This window comes from Danio rerio, chromosome 13 (genome assembly GCF_052040795.2).
Source record: "Danio rerio strain M-AB ecotype USA chromosome 13, GRCz13ab, whole genome shotgun sequence".
Taxonomy (NCBI): Eukaryota; Metazoa; Chordata; class Actinopteri; order Cypriniformes; family Danionidae; genus Danio; species Danio rerio.
Genome location: NC_141033.1, coordinates 42,548,509 through 42,561,329, shown reverse-complemented (window position 1 = coordinate 42,561,329; position 12,821 = coordinate 42,548,509). Strand labels below are relative to the sequence as shown.

Sequence of the window (12,821 nt, the reverse complement as noted above, 5' to 3'; positions counted from 1 at the left end):
TTTTATGATAAAAACTTGGTAATGTGTACATGGAACTTTGCCTGTGTTATGGCACCTTGCTGCAATTTTAGTTTCCCTAAATTGGATAACAAAGTTGAGTCACTGTAAAAACAGGTTTAAAAATCATGATGACACTAGTGGGTTACCTAAAGGATTTCAAGACGACATTGTACAGTACTAAGATAACAAATTTTTGGCTAAACACAAGAGCCATAGTCTCACAGTACATGTGTGTTGCATTGTTAGCTATACTGTGGTGAAAGCAGAAGCGCTGCTGCCTGAGGGGTGACTGGGAAAGACATGTAAACCTGTCTCCGTCTCCGCTCACTGCACATTTAAACAGACATAAATCACAGCAGTTTTTCATCCTGATTAATGTTTTATGTCCAAAGTGTTGCTGCTCATAACTTCAAGGGTCCAAATGAGCCATAAAATTATGACCTGCGCATAGTTTAAACAGAACATTTTCCCCATAAACTGTGATACAGAAAGTCAGCGATGCGGAAATCACTCGGACACGGAAACACATGTAGGAAGAGGAAATAGTGAGGACTTAAAAACATCATCCACCTACACTTTATCCAAGATGAAAAACTGTGAGAGGTTCTCAGTGATAGATGTCATTGCTTAGTGGTTTGACGACATTTTAAATGTGCTTTATAACTTTTAGATGAACAATAGGGGAGACCAGGGCTGTCATGGTTTTTAAAAATGTCTATGTAGATATTTTCATATATACAGGCATGTATACTCATCGGCCACTTTATTAGGTACACCTTACTAGTACTGGGTTGGATCCACTTTTGCTTTCAGAACTCCCTTAATCCTTCATGGCATAGACTCAACAAGATACTGGAAATATTCCTTAGAGATTTTGATGCATATTGACATAATAGCATCACACAGTTGCAGCAGATTTGTCCCAAAGGTGCTCTATTGGATTAAGACCTGGTGACTGTGGAGGCCATTTGAGTACAGTGAACTCATTGTCACGTTCAAGAAACCAGTCTGAGATGATTCGTGCTTTATGACATCGCAGGTTATCCTGCTGGAAGTAGCCATAAGAAAATCCCCTTTCTTCCTCATTCTGATTCTCGGTTTGAACTACAGCAGATGGTCTTGACCATGTCTACATGCCTAAATGCATTTAGTTGCTGCCATGTGATTGACTGATTATAAATTTGTGTTAAAGAGCAGTTGGACAGGTGTACCTAATAAAGTGGCTGGTGAGTGTAAAAAAATGAACTTTACTATTAGTCATTTAACAGACATGTTCATTCAAAATTTAGACTGAGTAAGGCAGCAAGTGATTTATTGTAAAGAGACAGTACTGACGTCAAGAGCTACTACTACAAAGCTTCTGATTTTGTTAGAAAAATACAAGCTACAACAGGTAAGGGATACAATTTATTTGGTTTTTGTAAAAAAGATTGTGGTGAGGCGGTGGCGTAGTAGGTAGTGCTTTCGCCTTACAGCAAGAAGTTCACTGGTTTGAGCCTCGGCTGGGTCAGTGCATGTTCTCTCCACTTTCGTGTGGGTTTCCACTAGGTGCTCCGGTTTCCCCCACAGTCCAAAGACATGTGGTACAGGTGAATTGGTATAGGCTAAACTTTCCGTAGTATATGAGTGTGAATGAGTGTGTACAAATTAATAAAATGACTAAGCCGAAAAGAAAATGAATGAATGAATAAAAACTCTGTAAAAAAGTTTTGCTGCAAAAATATAAAAGCTGGTTAAATATGCAACTTTTGTTTTGGATAACAATTTAAGAAAATACCCTTTTTTTTAGAAACAAGTTCAGTTACTCTCTTGAAATCATTATAATGACTCTTTTATCTTGAATGTGTAGTTAACTGAGATATATTCATTGTGAACTTTCATAAACATATTAACGTCACCGGCAATGTGTGAAATCCAGCATTCTATAAAATGGAAATGTATAATGACTAAAAAAATGTCAAAGTAGGGCTGCTCGATTATGGGAAATATCTTAATCACGATTATTTTGGTCATAATTGTAATCATGATTAATCAAAACAATTATCAGCTGAAGTAAAAATTATTCACCCTTCTGTGATTTTTTTTTAATATATAAATATTTCTCAAATGATGTTTAACAGAGGAATTTTTCATAATATTTCTTATAATATTGTTTTCTTTTGGAGAAAGGCTTACTTGTTTTATTTCAGCTAAAATAAAAGCAAGTTTAAATATTTTGAAACCTATTTTAATAACTCAATATTATTTGCCCCTTTAAGAAATGTATGCTTTTGATTGTCTGCAGAAGAAACTACTGTTATACAATGACTTGCCTAATTACACTAGTTAAGCCTTTGAATGTCACTTTAAGCTGAATACTAGTATCTTGAAAAAATCAAGCAAAATATAATGTACTGTCATCATGGCAAAGATAAAAGAAATCAGTTATTAGAAATGAGTTATTAAATCTGTTGTTTAAACTGTGCTTTAAGCATCGTCACTGTAAGGAAAAACATTTAGTCAAGAGCAGTGAGGGATTTTCTCCTTTTGTTGTTTGACATTAAGAAGGCATTAGATGCGTGTGCTCTGCTCGTCTCCGAGCTTGTCCGAGGCTTTTAATGTGCTCTTTCGCGCTTTTAAAAATATGAATGATGCGCATCCCGTGCTGCAAAAGATTCACTACGGTACATGCTTTTAGTCATTTTCATGTGGAACTGAGCTTTGCGGAGCAACAAATGTGTACAGCTGGAAAGGGGGCTGTATGATGCAATAATCGTGTATCTCGATTAATGGTTTTTCAAAATCATTAGAAGCCAAAATCGAAACCAGATTTTCGATTAATTGCACAGCCCTATGTCAAAGTATAAAATGGTTACTACTTTATACACTGTTTAGGCCAGGGGTGTCCAAACTCTGTCCTGGAGGGCCGGTGTCCTGCTATGTTTAGCTCCAACTTGCTTTAACACACCTGCCAGGAAGTTTCTAGTATATTTAGTAAGAGCTTGATTAGCTGGTTCAGGTGTGTTTGATTAGGGTTGGAGTTAACTCGCCAGGATGCAGCCACTCCAGGACCGAGTTTGGACACCACTGGCCTAGGCATTCTATAGAATGCAGAGTTGCCGTGTGCCAACTAGTATGTAACTGACCTCCCACCCCCCAATTGTTCTCAGTAGTAATGTTGGTGGTGACGCTTGGGTCGTTGTTTGATGGCGATCGAAGCACGTGAGTGTTGAACGTTATTGTAAGATTGAGGTACGAGGTTCCATTACCACAGGGGTCACCAATCTCGGTCCTGGAGAGCCGGTGTCCCTGCAGGGTTTAGCTCCAACTTGCCTCAACACACCTGCCTGGATGTTTCAAATATACCAAGTAAGACCTTGATTAGCTTGTTCAGGTGTGTTTGATTAGGGTTGGAACAAAAATCTGCAGGAAACCGGCCTTCCAGGAATAAGTTTGGTGACCACTACATTACCACATCACAGACAATATTGCCATCATTCTTCTCACAGCATCAGTGTATATTATCCGGCTGAGGTTCTTCACTAATTCGTGAAATATGTGAAATGTGCAAGACCAAAGTGCCTAATACATAAGGTGTTTTGTATGAAAGAAGAAAATTAAGTACATTTCTAAATGCCATTCCAGTCTTACCTAACAAATACTTCAATCTCAGTTCTGTTGTCATTGTTTTTCAGGTAAGAATATCACATGCTTTATTTCGTATTCCTTCCACTTTAAAATACGTAATGATCAATATTTTGCTGTGCTCCTCTGACACTTCGGTTAAATGATACCTGTCATTCTATACCAGGGGGGCCCAAACTTAATCATTTGAAGGACCAAAAACTAAACATCATTAAGAGCTGTGAGCCAAAGATAAACACCAAACTATTTAATATTAAAGTTGCCATGGTAATTTCCTAATTGATTTCAAATTATTTAAAAATATATAAAAAGTATTACTTTGCAATATTAACTAATGCATTATATACATTTTCTTGGCATGCTATACAATAGGGAATTACACACATTGCCGGTAACATGCAGTTAAAGTAAGAATTATTAGCCCATCTGAATTATTAGCCCCCCTGTTTATTTTTTGCCCCCAATTTCTGTTTAATGGAGATTTTTTTTCAACACATTTCTAAACATAATAGTTATAATAACTAATTTCTAATAACTGATTTATTTTATCTTTGCCATGTTGACAGTAAATAATATTTGACTAGATATTTTTCAAGACACTTCTATACAGCTTAAAGTGACATTTAAGGGCTTAACTAGGTTAATTAGGTTAAAGGTGCAGTAGGTGATTATCTTCAGAAGCATTTTTTGTTTCTGAAGGTCTCTTCACAGTCTAATAGTAACGATTAAAGTAAATGATCTAAATGTATTTATATGTATTTTTATATTTTGGGCAAGGCATAAAACTAAAAAATGTTCATCCAATTAAATTGAGTCAGACCGACATCTCTCATAATTTCGATAAGTAGCCCAATCTGTCTGTCAGCAAATGCAGATTTGAACAACTGCGCAGCCGTTTGTAAACAGCTCCGCCGACCGCCGCGCGTTTGCGAGAGAGAGCACGTGCGCGATCGGTAAAAACCTGCTGAATCAAAACTTTTTAAAAACCTGAATCAATATTGTAGTTACCTTTGCACGCTGGAGAAAGGATGAAACAATGGCTGAAGGATTTCTCTTAGACAGGTAATGTTCTGTTTTAAAACTGTTTTAGCTTCACACAAAGCTGATGTAACGGTAAATGTTGTTGTTACAAATGGGTTATATCTTCACAGAAGTGTTGTTCAGCCACTAAAATCTTCTGATGAAAGATTAATAAAACTATTTTCAGTTTTATAAGGGACCTTTTACAGCATCGATAAAGTAGATTTTAATTAGTTTAACAACAAAACACAAGTAAATAGCGATATTCCACCTAGTCTGACCCTATATTGTTTACCATGCAACTACATATTTGCTCTGAAATAGCATGTCAGTTTGCTTGCACGCCGCCAGACAAGCTCTAGTTGCTTTTAACACATGAGAGAGGGTTCTTTTGCTGTGCTGTATTTAAGGAGGCGTGGCTCTAGACAGCAGGGGAGAGACTGTAGCTGCGTCCCTATATTCTAGTCCCTGTATTCTACGCCATTTTGTAGTATGAATAGTGTAAGTAGTGTGTTCACACTGAAAATTCTAAAAATAATAAGTGCACTTTAATTACCCGGATGATGTACTCATTCAGCCGCTAAAATGAAGTGTGTAATGATGGACACTTCACGCACTCAACGAACGCAGGTTTGCTTACGTAGCGGAAAGGGCGGAGCTATCGGACGCACATGTTGAATAACTTTATTTATTTTGGATGGTGAAAGCAAAATTCTCCTACGAGAGTGATTATTGCGCCTCCCGATGGTGAATACGGCAGTACTTACGGCAGGTATTATTTGATAATTCAGTTGTTTATTTCACTGATTTGGCAACCGTCAAACGTCATCAGGGAAACGGTTTGAATTTCCACTTAGTAAAAAAAACATTAGTGTGCCATTTGGGACAACACTACATACATATACTATCCTGTTGAGTGTGTAAGTGCATAAGTACATAGTGCATGAGTGCATAGTGTATAGTGTGCCATTTAGGACGCAGCTTGTGATTCAGAGATTTATGCTAAGCTGTTAGCATTGTCGAAGATCACCTAGTGCACCTTTAACTAGGCAGGTTAGGGTAATTAGGCAAGTTATTGTTTAACGATGGTTTGTTCTGTTTGTTTTGACCCTAAAATGGTTCATAAAAAATTAAAAACTGCTTTTATTCTAGCCGAAATAAAACAAATATGACTTTCTCTAGAAGAAAAAATATTATCAGACATACTGTTAAAATTTCCTTGCTTTGTCAAACATCATTTGGGAAATATATATTTAAAAAAAAATAATTCTTATATAATAATTCTCAGTTCAACTGTATATATTTAACTGTGTGTGTGTGTGTGTGTGTGTGTGTGTGTGTGTGTGTGTGTGTGTGTGTGTGTATGTATGTATATATATATATATATATATATATATATATATATATATATATATATATATATATATATATATATATATACATATATATATATATATACATACATATATATACACATTTATATTTTACAATTCTAGCCGATTTCAAATGTGTGTATCTGTTCTATATAAACAGTTGAAGTCAGAATTATTAGCCCCCCTTTGAAAAAATCTTCTCTCTGTTAAACAGAAATTGGGGGAAAAAACTATATATATATATATATAGTTATATAATATTATAGTTATATATATATATATATATATATATATATATATATATATATATATATATATATATATATATATATATATATATATATATATATATATATATATATATATATATATATAGTTTTTTTCCCCCAATTTCTGTTTAACAGAGAGAAGATTTTTTCAAAGGGGGGCTAATAATTCTGACTTCAACTGTATATATAGAACAGATACACACATTTGAAATCGGCTAGAATTGTAAAATATAAATGTATGAACTAAAATACATCTGCTACTTTCAATCAGCTGGGAACATGACACAAAATGATTAAACCTAATTTATCCAATTAATCCAATTAATGTCAATTAATTAATTAGATCAACTCATAATTGCACAAAATAAAGTTAAAATTGTTAAATCAGACTTGCAAATCTTACAAACTCCCCTTAAAAATTGGAGCAATGAATAGCATTTTGTTTATAATCTATTGGTCAAAAAAAAAAAAGATTTGCCAGACAATGGTTTTAGATTGCAAAAACTGCTTAAGTCCACAGCTTTTTAATGTGTCACTAAAGATTTTCCACAAGCTGTTCAGTTGAGCTTTTTAACATGACATCTATTGTAGGAATTAAATAATTATAATAAAAAAAAATTCTCTGATATCACTCAGTCTGTGAACTGGCAATTGCGAAACGTGGGTTTGCAGAATAACCCTCCCTCAGTCTCCTGACACATGCTTTGGCTCAGTTTCTTCTGGGCATCCAGCCAGCGAGTCACCCCGAAAAACAATAAATCACTCTGCAGTGCAAATAAGACATTGGGCTTGAAGAATGCAGCTCGCTATGACCTGCAAGTCTGATTGAGAGCGCGACATAAAGCTGCTTCCACAACATGATCAGTGTGTGCCAGTCTCCCGCCCGCCCCAACGCTTAATGTATGGGAATCTCTGCTCCGGGACCAACTGACGGTTGAAACTTACAGAGGGGTTCAACTCCCCACGACCTGTGCACTGAAGCCTGGCGACCTCTGACCTCTCGCCTCATTATCTAGCGCTGAGGCTGCGCTCGAGGCTGGGGTGATAAACTCTGACCCTTGCTTTTTAACCTGGAAGGGGGAGTCTGGAGACGAGCCATGTAAGTTCTTGTTACCAGATGCTTTTGTTTTGTGCGCTGGAAGGGTGGACCTGCGCCGAGTAAATGGCAAAATCACATTCGCCACCTCAGAGATCAGATATAACACACACACATCATTGTGCGGTTGATTTCAGTGGGGAATTTCAAGCTTCGGCCAATCTGGTCACGGTTTGTTCTGTCAGAGGGATCCAATAGAGCCTTTGGTATTTTATAACGGAATGACTTTTCCAAATCTTCACTAGCCACATCCTGCATTCTTCCTAATTACTCGGTTCAGGGAATCGATGATGTGATAGGAGCCCGGAAGCTTTGAAAACTGGAAAACACACCCGGATAGGTTCAATCAGCTGGCGGAAGGACAATAATAATAACTGAATCAAAACCATCAGATACTTTTTAGAAAGGAAAATCCAAGCAAAATAACTTTTTTGCAGAAGATAATACGTACAGTTAGAAACCAGAAGTTTACATACACTCTAAAAAATTTTTACATAATTACTATTTATAAAAAATGTCTGGTGGTAAATCATAGTAAACGTTCTAGGTCCGTTAGGATTACCTATGATTTACATGCACTAAATGCTGGAATAATGAGTGATTTTTTTTTTTTTTTGAGAATTTTTTATTTATTTCTAGACATAAGTTACATACATTTCCTTGGTATTTTTTGTTTTAGTTTTGCTTTTAAACTGTATAACTTTGGTCAAATGTTTTGGGTATCCTTCTACGAGCTTCTCACAATAGTTTGAAGGAATTTAGGCCCATTCCCCCTGACAGAATTGGTGTAACGGAGTCAGATTTGTAGGCTGTCTTGCTCGCACAAGCTTTTTCAACTCTGCCCACAAATTTTCTATAGGATTGAGGATCAGGGCTTTGTGATGGCCACTCTAAAACATTTACTCTGTTGTCCTTAAAGGGTCACGTAACACCAAAACACATTTTTTGAGCTGTTGACAGTCGTATATGTGTCCCACACTGCTAAAAACACTATTAGGACACCTATATTTCACTAAAAAGTGTAAATTGGTTGTTTTTGCGTTATTTCAAGCAAATTCGTACTTCCGGTTTGAAACAAATTTTTGAAGCTGCGTCACGGTCATGACATAATAGCGTGTATTCCAGCGTGCAGACTGGACGTCTGTCACAGAGTGTGTCTTATTACGTCTTACAGTGTGATGCATTAATGCATGATTAAGGCTTGGTTCAAACCAATCAGCGCGCTCTATTGTGCAACTTCATTGATATTCATTACTGTCACCGTGTTTACACGACAGAGACACCACGTTGTGTTGGCAAAACAAGCGTGAAGTGTTGCTTTTATAGTTTGCTGCCATTAAGTTTTGTTTTCATTTTCTCTCTGTGAGAGCTCATCTGGAGTCACGTGAGGATTAACAGTGTACGCGACACTCGACAACAATAACTTAACTTACGTGTCTAGGGAGGATTATTGTTTACCTGAGAGCTGTTCTCATCTGCAAACGCTGAGATCTGGATTCGCTTGTAGTCTTCTCTTCATAAAGACGCGGCTCTAGTTGCTGGTTATTGTCCTGTCTCTACAGATTTGGTAAGTGAGCGACCAGTGCTCTTTGTTTATTCAGTTTTTTCGTATCTAACTAAGTTAACTATTGCACCGAGTGTAAACATGTTAGCACCACAACCAAACTTTAACCTCGTGTAGGGTTTTTACCGCATTTAGTGACCGGAATAACACACACGGCTTTCTGACACTACCTGCCGTGTGCATCTAAGTTTCCGGGAAATGCGGAGGGTTTTTTTTCTCTCATTCGCCGTGCGGTATCAAACATTGCATGAAAAATACATGCTTAGAGCAGCTCCTCGAATCAAATATCTCGTTTGTCGCGAGGGGCATGAATGAATTCCCTGAATGAAAGAGCCAAACTGCAGTTAAAGTCCACCATTTAATAATTTGGCAAATAATTCGACTACAGATGTCCATGTAGGTTAAACACCATCACTTTCTCCTGTGTGTGTGTATTTTGACTCTGAAACTCGCGCATGCCCAAATAGACACTCCTACACCCTCCCACTTTAGTTCCTCCGACACTCCCCCCTAAACAGAGCTGGACACGCCCACTTTTCTGACTTTTTCCAAAGTAGAGGTGTGAAAACACCCTGCTGAAACGAGGGGGTTTCATGGCCCTTTAAAGCACATTTTCACTAATTTGGCAGTATGCTTAGGGTCATGGTCTGTTTGGAAGACCCATTTTTGGCCAAGTTTTAATTTCCTGGCAGATTTCTTGAGATGTTGCTTTAGTATTTCTATATACTGTTCTTTCTTCATGATGCTATCTATTCTGTGAAGTGGACCAGTCCCTCCTGCAGCAAAACAGCCCCACAACATGATGCTGCCGTCCCCATACTTCACAGTTGGGATGGTGTTCTTAAGCTTGTAAGCTTTCCCCTTTTTCCTCTAAATGTAACACTCGTCTTTATGGTCAAACAGTTCAATCTTAGTTCCATTAGACCACAGGACATGTCTCCAAAAATTTGTCTTTTCCCCAGTGTAATTTAGCAAATTGTAATCTGGCTTTTTTGTAGGTTCTGTCTTGTTGATTGTCCCATGTTGTCACAAAAAGAAGCAGTGTGTTTGAGGTTTTCCTTAAATACTATTCTACAGTTGTGCCTCCAATTAACTCAAATGCTGTCAATTAGCCATTTAGAAACTTCCAAAACCTTGACACCATCATCTGAGCTTTTTCAGAGGCATAATAATATTATTGTATGTAAACTTGACTTTCAAGAAAAGTTATAACAATTTCTCAAAAAATATCTCTCTCATTATTCTGCTATTTAGCATAACAGAAGCAAATGTGATAATCCTAACTTGCCTAAAAGAGAAAAGGTTTAGTTACATTAACATCTGACTTTTTTTATGGTTATGTGCCTTTTTATACAGTGTATGTAAACTTTAGGTTTCCACTGTATTTACACATACATTTTATTTCAAATATTTCTCAAGTGCTGGAGAGAATGAAGACTTTTTTTTCAACTTTTAGTAGTTTAAAAAATAATATTTTTTTAAATAATTAATTTATTTTGTCTTTGCCATGATGACACTTAATAATTACATAATAATTTACCCAAAATTTTATTTGGCAAGTATTCAGCTTACAATTCAATTTAACGGCTTAACGTAGGCCCCGTTTGCACTAATACGTTTTAGTTTTAAAATGCATAAGTTTTGCTACTGTTATACTATCTGTCCACACTACGCCGGAGTTTTCGAGTGCCGAAAGCTGAGCTTTTTAAAATCGCTGAAGAGGCCGTTTTCATTTGAAAATGCTGCTGCTCTGTGCTAGTGTGGATGGGGGAAAACAAAGACATCTGAAAATGGAGGCATGGCTACAGACATTCCCCTATCTGATTGGGGCTTTTTCCTTAATACTAAGTAGCCTACACAAAGGCTCCAATTCTACCCCTTAGCCCTTCCCCTTACCCCTACCCCTTATTTTGGGTGTCCCAATTATCTTTAGCTTAAAGGCGTAGGGCTAAGAGAAAGGGCTAGACACCCCTTCAAACAGAGATTTTTCTGGACCTTATCGAAACCAAGGGGTAAGATAATTTCAGAGAATAAACCAGCTAAAACATCAGCATAGCTTCACACAGAAGGAGATGCACAAATTACTATTTTTTTTGTCATTATTACAACAAACATGTATATGTTCTAATATATTCATAACTGTGTTCATATTTTACTGTCATGCTTTAAAAAAAACGCTAAAAGTAAAACAGCTAAATTTCGCTATCTATAATGCCTTATATTAGATCCTGTACAGCAGTCCCACAACATTCTGTCACTCAATGAAATTCGAATACCCTGTCAGAAAAGCCTAGTGGGTGGGAATGAGCATTTTACAGTGTCTGCTATAATGTTAGTGTTGTTTTCTGTGTATTTACATAAATGAATATCGCCACTGTGTAAATGCACAGTAGATCTTATTGCCACATTAGATGCAAAATATAAATATAATCTCAGTATATATATTCTCTTAAAAAAAGCAGGGTTATTTAAATCCAAATTTAGGTAAATTATGAAGCAATTTTTCAAATTTAATCTGATTCCAAATTTAAACAGGTTGTTTTTTTTTAATTAGAGACAACCTTTATTATTATTTATTTTTTGAGTGTGTCCAGTATTTTTGTTGTACAGTAACACAGAAGTCCATTGAACAGAAAGCCAACCCCCAGTAGGTGGCAGAACAAACATCTCCAGCTTCACTCTCTCTATGTGTGTGACATATCTACAGTCCAAAATAACATCAGCAAATAACTATCAGCTCCAGGGTCATGTACAGCTGTTTGCATGTTCCAGTGAACATTTACACTGTCAAACGGCCGAGAGGAATGTTTTCGCGTCCACCTAATAAAAGTTTACCTCTGCATTCGTCTTCGTACGTCTGCAGCAAGTGTGAAATACTCAGCTCTCTATAACATCCTGTCATTTGGCGAGGCCAGCAACATTTTCTTTGCGCTTTATTAGGATCCAGCAATATGCATTCGGATACTACAGATCAGTGGATGAACCACCGAAAGTCTTAATCTTGTTTTATAACTTCCCTTCGTCTGTGAGGAAATAAAGCGAGCAGCTGCCAAAACTCTCCCCCTCTCATGTCTTCAAACGCTGTGGATTAAGCTCCATTAGCACTGGCCCGCTGCCCCGCGAGAGTATAGCACCGCAGAGAAACCCACCAAACCAAAGCCCAATTAGAGCTCTTAGAATTAAAACAGTCACATGAGAGATTATTTGATTGGCCAGCCCAAAATTGGAGTAAATATGAAACATTTGACCTTTTGTTTCCTTGATTGACTCTTGAAAGATACATAAATCTTTCACTGAAATGATTGAAACTACAGTGGTTAGTGGTCCTTGGTGAAATATGATTAGGGATGCAAGATATATTAGTCCCCATATTTATATCGGCCAATAACTGCTGTTTTTAATATCGGTTGTTATTGGTTTGACAACAAATTTAGGCCGATATCTTTTAGTAGATAAACTATGCATTATTTCCACTGGTTGAACCCCCTGCATTTACTTGATGTCTTCTGCTTATTTGGTTTATGTTCATTGATATGGGTGCTTTATTTATTGTGTTATATTTTATGTAGATTTTATTTATACAAAAGAAAGTTGGACATAGAAAACAATAGCTTTAGAGATTTAGAGATTAATGTTTTAAAATAAAATCAGTTGCTCACTTTATGCATTTTTCTTTTATTTTTGCAATCATGCAGAAAAATCAGAGAAGTAATCAATGTATTTATATTAAATTAGGTTAACTTTTTAAGTTAGATTAATAAGACAAGTCATTGGACAACAGTGGTTTGTTTTGTAGACAATCAACAAAAAAGGGCAGTGGGGTTAATAATACTGATCATAATAACATTCATTTTCAACTACTTTTCCGTGGCCTA

At 36.5% G+C, this 12,821-nt stretch overlaps 1 protein-coding gene and 1 long non-coding RNA gene across 5 annotated transcripts in view; one reads left to right on the top strand and one right to left on the bottom strand.

Annotated features, from left to right (window-relative positions):
* LOC141377048 (uncharacterized) overlaps positions 1 to 12,821 on the bottom strand; it is a 94,981-nt gene that overhangs the window by 3,726 nt on the left and 78,434 nt on the right. Inside the window, exon 6 of one of the 3 annotated variants that reach the window (XR_015506340.1) lies at positions 6,780 to 7,701. The exons of the other annotated variants lie outside the window; for them this stretch is intronic. This is a non-coding gene — a long non-coding RNA (uncharacterized LOC141377048). Of the gene's footprint in view, positions 1 to 6,779; positions 7,702 to 12,821 lie in introns of those variants that run through there. 3 annotated transcript variants of the gene reach the window in all.
* Positions 1 to 12,821, top strand: part of sfrp5 (secreted frizzled-related protein 5) — a 36,357-nt gene that overhangs the window by 6,871 nt on the left and 16,665 nt on the right.